At 34.4% G+C, this 10,325-nt stretch overlaps 1 non-coding gene across 1 annotated transcript; it reads right to left on the bottom strand.

Moving 5' to 3' along the window:
• Nucleotides 1–2,952: 2,952 nt before the first annotated feature.
• On the bottom strand, nucleotides 2,953–3,116 carry LOC122678592. The gene has a single exon (XR_006336244.1). It is a non-coding gene; the product is annotated as a U1 spliceosomal RNA (small nuclear RNA).
• Between the last annotated feature and the right edge of the window lie 7,209 nt (nucleotides 3,117–10,325).

Raw genomic sequence — 10,325 nt, 5'->3', positions numbered from 1 at the left:
TTAAGTAAAAAGCAGTTGAAAATCTGTTAAATGCACAATTATTGGGTTGAAATTGACCTAAATAAGTCCACATGTTTAAAATCCTGTTTCCAAGGGAAAAAATCCTTAAACCACCTAAAATAAATATCCATCATTTTAAAACAATTAGCAATTCATGTTGTGAGAAAACCTCCCTTATAGTTAAATCTATAGTGCTTAAAATTTAATCTCTTTTCTCATGTTCTCTTGATATGAGAATAAATGATACAACAAATGGTTACTACCTAGATATGGTAGGTACTATGTAGGTGATAGGAGAAGGCAATGGCACCCCACTCCAGTACTGTTGCCTGGAGAATCCGTGGATGGAGGAGCCTGGTGGGCTGCAGTCCATGGGGTCGCTGAGTCGGACACGACTGAGTGACTTCACTTTCACTTTTCACTTTCACACATTGGAGAAGGAAATGGCAACCCACTCCAGTGTTTTTGCCTGGAGAATCCCAGGGATGGAGGAGCCTGGTGGGCTGCCATCTATGGGATCACACAGAGTCGGACACGACTGAAGTGACTTAGCAGTAGCAGCATGTAGGTGATAAAATCCTTCTTATTAATGCACTATTCAGGTTTCCTATACTATACAATATTATCTTCCTGTAAGCAATATAAATGAATAACAGGCTAGTTGATTATATTTCTGAAATTTTCTTTATAAAATGTGGATTTGGCAGTGTGTGATCTTAGGCTTATATTAGAACATATGCTCAGAAGTACAAAATTTAACCAGAAGATGCTAACAGTGTAAACATTATTTCACATTTGAAGAAAATAGCCTTTAAGAGTTATACCAAACACAGGTTTTTAACAGAGAAGGCAATGGCACCCCACTCCAGTACTCTTGTCTGGAAAATCGCATGGACGGAGGAGCCTGGTAGGCTGCAGTCCATGGGGTCACAAAGAGTCAGACATGCCTGAGTGACTTCACTTTCACTTTTCACTTTCATGCACTGGAGAAGGAAATGGCAACCCACTCCAGTGTTCTTGCCTGGAGAATCCCAGGGATGGGGGAGCCTGGTGGGCTGCCGTCTATGGGGTCACACAGAGTCAGACACGACTGAAGCGACTTAGCAGCAGCAGCAGGTTTTTAAAAATTAGGAGTGCCCTGGTTTGATAAATTGAGATAATGTGTTACTAACTAAATAAACAAAACTGAGCAATTCCTTTTCATCACTGTGGAGTCCCTTTACTTGTTCTCTTTTTCCTATTTCCTCACGTTCTCTAACTTTTCCCAACATTTCTCAATTCTTTTTCCATTCAGTTTCTTACTTCCACATAAAACGATATAGCATGTTCAAATTTCCCACAATTTCTTTTCTTTCTTCCCTTAGATACTTGAAATCACAGATTACTGTAGATACATTATAATACTTAATATGTTTGGATTACTGCAAGAAGCGCTGCATATAATCCCCAAAGCTATACTGACCTGTTTTCTTCAGTTGTATGCAGCCGAATTAATAGCAGATTTTTTTGGATTCTTTTGGAGAATTTTATGTGTAGAATGTTTGTATTTTCCATAGTAGTTTTTCTGCTAATTGTGTTGATGCTTTTCGTGTATTTCTAGCCTTTTAATTATACAGAAAAAATCGCCTAGAGCTGCAGCATGAGAAATAAAAGGGATACTTCTCTCTTTGAGCTTCATAATTACAACCTGCAGTCAGGAATGGAAATCATGGTGGCACAACTGGAGGGCTGCTTATCGGGGACATAAGATTAAGGAGTCTCAAAGAAGAATGCACCCATTAATTGTGGAGAAAGAAATAAATGGATCATTTTCTTAATTACATGGAAGTGTAGTAGGAAGAAAACCTAGGAAAAAAAGACTGAAAATTGTATTTCTGTAACAATTAGTAGAGGAAAGAAAACTTTAATCAATGTATTTTCACACTCTCTACACAAAAAATTCAAAAAGCATTATCCACACCAAAATGATGCAGTTAGTTTTCTCAGTGAATTGAATAACTATTTTTCTTCCTGATTGAGTGAACCGGACAATGTTTGATAACTTTTAGTGGACGTTGACAGTGTATTGATGTCAGTCACGCCAACAATTTTTGTGGTTAAATCCTGAACTATCTTTTTAATTTCTCATTAAATATGAAAGTTCATATTACTTCCTTGTTGTACTCTTGAAAAAACTCTACAGACATCTCTTAGAGAGGAAAAAAGGAATTTACCTCCTTGACTTTACCAAGAACTATTACTCAAAATTTGTTGTTGTTGTTGTTATTGTTAATTCTCAGAAAAAAACACTATATTAAGAGTGAAAAAAATAAAAGAACAAATGATTTTTTAAAAAATATAGCTACTATATAAATGAGAGTTATTGATCTGCAGTACATTCCAACTCCATAAGAAGTCTGCATTATATAAGTTGCTCTTTTTCCACCACATAGGCCACTTCTTATTGTTGATGTCTTGCTGTGCTGTTCTTAGTCACGTCATTTGTACCCTCCTCTCGGGATCTTCCTGCCTCAAGGATTGAACCCACGTCTCCTGTGTCTCCTGCACTGTAGGCAGATTCTTTACCACTGAGCCACCAGGGAACCCTCTTTTTGTTGACACAGTTTACTCTAATAGTAAATTATTAGATATTAGCTAATAATATCTATGAGTTGAAAAACTAGATCGTATCTGATAAGTAGAACAGTTTTTAAGACAAGGGTCTTCATTCTTTGCAAAGAGCTAATCATTCAGCAGTTACATGTGTGACATATTTTACCTGTTCAAAACCATGTAACAGAACTGATTGTTGCTTAAGTTAAAACAATCCTTTTGTTTAACTAGTAAAAACAAAACAATCCTTTTGTTTAACTAGTAAAAACAAAATCTGTTTTGAAATCCATAGAGTTGAAGTTGCTCTTGATTTGATGTTTTAAAGGAAAATAAACTGATTTTTTTTTTTTTTTTTTTTACCAGGGGAAAGCGCGAACGCAGTCCCCCACTACCACAAATTATGCAGTCGAGTTTCCCACATTTGGGGAAATCGCAGGGGTCAGCACATCCGGAGTGCAATGGATAAGCCTCGCCCTGGGAAAACCACCTTCGTGATCATGGTATCTCCCCTGCCAGGTAAGTATTAAACTGATTTTTGATTGCACATTTAATGTTAATTCAAGTGCTTCATGATGTCACTTTAAGCTATACTATTGCCTATTGAAAATCTATTTTTATAAATCCCTTTTTAAGAAAGATTTGCATTATCCATCATTTAGTGTTAGTTTTTAAGAATAAAATTTAGTGTTTGTAATTTTATTGTCATTTCTACCTAAAACTTAGACTTAACAATATGCTTTGCCTACTTATTTGCACAGTGGCTCCCTAAATCCTTATGGATTTGTTTATTAATGATATATGTTCTTTATTTAGCATTTCTTTTCATTGACACACTTTGTGCGTCACTGTATGCTTTTAACCTTTTTCATTCTACTCTGCCTTATAAATGTTAACTTTACTTTGAATATTATTTCCTCAGCACTTTGAAGATATTACCCCATCCTCTTCTAGCCTCTAATGATGATGAAGTCTGCTATCAGTTTGATTATACCTTTCTAAATAAAGAATTTATTTCTCCTTTATCTCTATTTGATTCCAAGATTTTTCTCTTTTCCCATGATGTTCTACAATTCACTATAAAGTAAATAAGTATACTTTGTTTTATTTTTTATCTAACTTTTTGATATGAGGACTCATCTCTCTTTTGAATTCAAAGTATTTTTTCAACCAACATTTCAACTATTTTCCCATCCCTATGAACACTATTATTTCTTACTTAAATTATTATTAGACATGTGTCAGAGCTTCTTGATTGTTTTTGTCTCCATTTCTTTTAATTCTCTTTAGTGTCTTTTTTTCTTTCTCTCTCTCTCTGTGCTGCATTTTGCATACTTCAGTCTTCCTGTTCACTCATTTTCTCTCCATCTACGACTAGTCTACTTGACATACTTTCTATTATTTTTGTATTCCAATGACTTTGTTTTATTTGATTGAAATGTTTTTTGGTTTGTACTTGTGGAAGCTGAGAACTCAGGATTTTATACTTTACTTCTCAAACAAATAAATGCGAAGATATTAAGATAGTAATTCCAGAGAGGAAAATCTTATGATTAAGCCACAAGATGCATGAGAGAAAGGATGTATCTTTATCTTAGTAGCCCTAGTATTAGTAAATAGCCTGACAAATTGGATATTATCAATAAAAGTTTACAGTGTAGATTAAATGTAGCTAAGTGTTAAGCTCAGCAATAGTGTATTCTAGCACTGATAGGTTGTCTTTTCCAATTGTTCCTGGTTCAAGTACATGTGTGCATGCTAAGTCGCTACATGCATGTCCAACTCTTTGTGAACATGTAGACCATAACTCACCAGGGTCCTCTGTCCGTGGAAGTCTCCGGGCAAAAATACTGGAGTGGGTAGCCATTCTCTTCTCCTGGGGAACTTCCCCATCGAGGGATCCAGACCGAGTCTCTTGCATCTCCTGCATTGGCAGGCAGGATCTTTACTACTAGCACCACTTGGGAAATCTGGTTCAAGTACAGTGACTCTTCTACCAGAGATACATATATTTTTAAATACCTCGGGAGAAATTAAAATGCAGATTTACAGGGCTCACAGCAGAGTTTCTGAATCAGTAGGTTTGGAAAATATCTAAAAATCTGTATTTTCACATGTTTAATTTTGATTCTGGGAGTACAGAAAGCATTTAGAGACATATTACCTGAGTGCAATTAGATTTAGATATGGTGGTATAGGTTCAGATCAGTTCAGTTCAGTCACTCAGTCGTGTCCAAATCTTTGTGACCCTGTGGACTGCAACATGCCAGGACTCCCTGTCCATCGCCAACGTCAACTTACTCAAACTCATGTCCATTGAGTTGGTAATGCCATCCAACCATCTCATCCTCTGTCATCCCCTTCTTCTCCATCCTTCAATCTTTCCCAGCATCAGGGTCTTTTCCAATGAGTCAGCTCTTCACATTCAGCTTCAGTATCAGTCCTTCCAGTGAATATTCAGGACTGATTTCCTTTAGGATGGACTGGTTGGATCTCTTTGCAGTCCAAGGAACTCTCAAGAGTCTTCTCCAACACCACAGTTCAAAAGCTTCAATTCTTCTGCACTCAGCTTTCTTTATAGTCCAACTCTCATATCCATACATGACCACTGGAAAAACCATAGTTTTGACTAGACCAAAGATTCCTGTACATGATTTAGTTAGCAGAAAGGACAGTGGAGAGGAGACTTTTGGAATAAAGCTGAGTAACAGAAGAAAAATTTGAGAATGGCTGATCCCACCCTCATCAAATATTATACCAAAGCTAGATCCTTTAAAAAAATACATAAATAATAAATATTTGATCATTTGCTCTAGTAAAATATGACATTTTACAGCATACATTTAAAAATATTCTTTACATAGATTCCTTCATTAATTAAAACCATTTGATAATAGGTAGAAAAGGTTAATATTGGGTCTTTTTCTTGAGGATTTATTTTCTGAAAAAGCTTTGCAGTGAATTTTGTAGCATCATAGAATGATAATGTAATGTAATTTAGTTTAATATCTATTTTGTGTTAGATGACAGTTTTATTAACCAGAACCAATAATCATCATTATTCAGAGTCATAACGACCCATTATAAACGGCCTCATTTTCCCTAATTTTAATTTTACCTCTTAGAGTATGCCTTTTTAGAATTGTTAAAATGGTTACACTTGGCTTCTTTTATAAATATAATTTTAACAATCACTATAGAAACATAAGTCATCTAGTAGTTAATACCACTATCCTATATATTTGATACAAAACTATTTAGTGACTTGGTTTGTCTTAATTATACTTTTAGACAAGTACATTTCAGGAAATTAAATTACCATCCTTTATGTATTGGAGCCTTAAATTGAGATGAATAGCCTTTCTTTCTAGGACGTCACCTTTCTGACCCCTGTAAATCTTAGGGTAGGGATTAACAATCAGATTAGACCGAAGCGGCACTTGTCCCCAGCAGTCTCTAGAATAACTGGATTCACAGTCTCCTATTTAATGACATCAACAAGCTGGGGTGGTTTTATGTTTATCAGGCATCTAGGTTAAAGTGAATAAATTTAGACAACAATCAGTTGCTTTTGTCCCAGGAATTGCACTGAGATGAGAATTTGGAGAGGGGAGAGGATGAAGTTATTTAAGTTATCGATACTTCAGAGCAGAGTGGACATCAAAAGTTCTCCAATTTTAAGTTTATTTTAGATAATATTAAATGTCTACTCACCGTCATGTAATTTACAGAGTATTCTTACTTGCATCCTCTCATAGGCCCAAACGTTTTCTCCATAGTAACATCATTATTATTCTAAATTTACACTAAGGGGACTAAGGGTCAGAGAAATTAACTCACACCCAAGCTGGTTACTTAGTTTGAGTAGAGACAGAGCTTATGTTCTTTCCACAACATCAGAGTCTTGACAGTCAGAGCACATCCCAAGACTCTGGATGCCTGGGAACAGAGGCAAAAGGTCAAAGAAGTTCAAACAATGGAGGGTGAAGGTCACCTCAGATACAAACTTTACCAGCTTTATGTTATTGTCCAGGGACCAGCATGCAACAATTGCTTAGAATTCAAGGAAAGTCAAGTCCTTTCAGTTTCTGTCACAGGCACTATAGGTGGCTTCTGTTGCTTTTGAGTAATAATTCTATTTCATCTATACATGATTAAATATAACTTTCTTCTATAAAATTTGTGCCCGGGTGAACTAAAGACACATTCCCAAGCATTCAAGAAGAAATTAGATCTTTCCATAGATGCAAATACGGATTAATCTATATTGCCATTATTTAATTTGATGTTTTATTTTATATTATGCAGTTATTTATTCAATAAGTAAATACTGAATGCCAGAACTGCATTATACATTGTGATCTAGAAAAAAAGACAGTCTCTGACCTTACAAAGCTCATACTTCTGGTTATGAAGAATGGCGTTGACAGTACATGTTCAGTAATATAGCAGAATTCATAGAACGTCCTGGAAATGCAGAGGGAGAACTTTTAAGCCAACCTTCTAATTAGATTTAAAATTATTGTTTTGCTGTGATTCACTTACATACATGCATATAAATCATTTGAAAGTTTGCACATTATGTATATACATATACAATATGTAACTTCACTTTTTCTCAGTTGCTACCTAACCTGTAAATAAAATAATGATCCTAGCATGTCCAAATAGAAAAACTTCATAGAGAATGGTAAATTAAAATTGCTTTGATTAGACTTGAAACATGTGGTTAATACAATGAATATTGGGCTATCTATATTTATAGGGGTCTTGATAAGCCATGCTGATAGTAGCATTTTAAAAAGTCTTGGATAAATTAACAAAAGAAATGCTTTTATTTTTAGCCTAACAGATGTTTAGTTTCTGGCTTATAACCATCTCTTAAAGCATTACAATCACTGGAATGCTGAAACTACCCAGGAATTCTGCCAATCTAGCAAAGTCTTTAAGATAAAGTTAGAATAACTGAGAAAATAGGATATTTCTGTCAGTGTGTCCTGTATCCAGAAAACTCTTGGCCACAAACTATAGTTACTGAAAATCCATGTTCTCCACTTGGATTTTTAGGTCAAATAGTCATATTCATTGGTTAGTGTAAATAATACAAATTATCTAAATTCTATCAAGTTTATGGTTACATTTATATTATTTTTATTTTAAATAAAATGATCGTGGTATTTTGAAGTCTTTTGTGGTCAAATTCTGAAGGTTTCACTATCTTTGATTCTGGACAAGTTTTTTACTCTAAGATTTAGTTTCTTACGTAGAAAATGAAGATGATACTTATCGCCTAAGTCTAGTGTCAGGATCATGTACAATATGTCATATAAGGAAACTGCGTAGCACATGGCATAGGGTAATTTCTGGGTCAGTGATAGATTTTTTGGTTTGCTTAGCTATAAATAATACTTTTATCACTTAAACACACCTTCTTACAACATTCCAGTGGAAACATTTAGTCCAAAAATGTAGTTATTCTTATTCATTTATTTTGTGGGGACATCAAACTCACCTGTCAGTGATTGGCCCGGCCTATAGGAACCAACCACTCAAAATATTTCTTGGGTTGTTTCACCACCAAAAATGTTGAGACATACAAAGCATTTTCTTTTTTGTTTTCTTATAGTGTTGATTGTTGCTGACATTCTATTTTGAATGCACAGGCTGAAGACTGTACAATAAAAAGGAACTGGGGATGCTTTTTGAAATGCATCAAGGTATACCAATATCAGTTTATTTTTAAAACTGGACTAAATGTATGTGTATTATTTGACTCCATATGGATATTCAAGCTTAGTTGGTCAGAACTTGGTACTAGTAAGTCAGGTTAGGGTATTCAATCTCCCTTATGTACTAATTACAATCTGATTGATTTTTCACTCACTGGTTCTAGACTCTCCGGCTGCAGCTGCAACTTCAACTTGCCAATGTACACCATTGCTCACAGAGGATCAGAGAGGAGAATGTGAATGAATTTATTGACAATCCTTTCCTATTCCCGAAACAAAACAATTTTGTAGATTTTATTGATGTGCCATAGCACTGTCCTCATATATAAACAACAATATTTCATATAGCATTATTTTCTGTGCAAATAATAACAGAGATCATGGAGAGACAGTACAAATTAGCTTAGGCTATCATCTTATTTATAGATTAAAGTACAGTTATATTTTCCACTCATTTACATTCTGATGTCTTAGTTCATTCCATTATTTGCTTCTTTTAAGCTTGTTCTCCCCTTAGATCTGCAATGACTATGCTTTTCTTTACTATTCTCTCCTTTGCTAGATTGTTTATTTTCTCTGAGCAGAATACCTTTTTATTATTATTATGAGAATGCTAAGTATTTATCTAATTACCTCCCAAAGAACACTGAAAGACATTGCAGTTGAACAAATGGATGAATACTGGAAAGGGATGATTGATTATATTATTTTTGGAAGTCAACAATGGTTTTCTCTTACCTTCACATATTTTTATTCTAGGTTACTTTTTTTATGATAGTTTTTCAAGCTTTATATCTGGCAATTTTTTTCTTCCTGTTTGAAAAAATATTCCAGGAGTGTGCAAGTATTCAAATAAATATTATCTATTAAACATTCATGAAATTCAGAATGATTAATATATGTGTTCATTTTTAGAATGAAAAAATAATATAGTACTTATTTTTATATAATGGCTTTCAGCGGACATATAAGTTTAAAGAATTTAAAATTAAATTTTATGCCAATCCAAAAACTGAACAAATGATATAAATGGAAGAGCATAAGCCCAATGCAAATTGTTAGAGAAGAATCTCATTAGTTTATTTTTTAGGTAGTCAGTCAGTCATCCATTATACAGTATGGACAGCATAAACTTGTGCCAAGAATTTCTGTAGATACATAGTTGAATAGATACAGTAAGTCTCCAAAATCACATACTCCATTAAGAAAGAAAGTCTCCTCCCAAATACATCCATACGTGGATATGGAAACAGATAAACACCAGTACAGTGCAGTCAGATCTATCATAGAAATACACAGAGTCATTGAGACACTACCTAGCCCAATCGATAATGCAGTCTGGCAGACAATGTATGTAATTTCTGCTTCAATTTCAAATACATTCTGATTGTTCCCAAGCAAGTTTGTTTTATTAACTTTTGTGTTGGATTGGCTAATCTTTCAATTGTTTTAATTCCTTACACACATATTATCTAGTAGTAAGACAAATGATAGAATATGATGAATGATTTGATAAAGAGTCACATGGGATTAAACATTAGTAAAAAGTAATTTAAGAAGTGGAATCCACTCCTGAAATGGAGAAGTGACTGCAAAATTAAGGACATGTTCATGGAAATACAATAGCATAAGCTTGGCATTGACAATCTGATTCATGACTCTCTTCCTATCTCTTCACATTGTTCCTGTAGGGGAAATTTGACAATGATGTCTCGCAAATGTGTTGCCACTTTCAAAGTTTCTTGCTAGCATTTTAGCAAAGTGGAAAGCAGTTCTAGCATTTTAAATAAATGTTCTCCAAATCTTCGCTGCCAGACGTCTCATTAAGTGGGAAGCCTCAGTAGAGTAATATGGAAAAGCAATTTTAAGTAGAAGTTTGATCCAAAACATGGTGATTTTTGTAAATAATATTCTGGGAAGTCTTCTGTGCTTTTTACGGATTTAATTTTACTGTTGCAGTTCTGTACCTCTCCCTGTTTATTTTGACCAGAAATATCACTTGATTAC

This window comes from Cervus elaphus, chromosome 20 (genome assembly GCF_910594005.1).
Source record: "Cervus elaphus chromosome 20, mCerEla1.1, whole genome shotgun sequence".
NCBI lineage: Eukaryota > Metazoa > Chordata > Mammalia > Artiodactyla > Cervidae > Cervus > Cervus elaphus.
The sequence above is the reverse complement of the archived record's forward strand: the minus strand, read 5'-3'. Positions and strand labels throughout refer to the sequence as shown.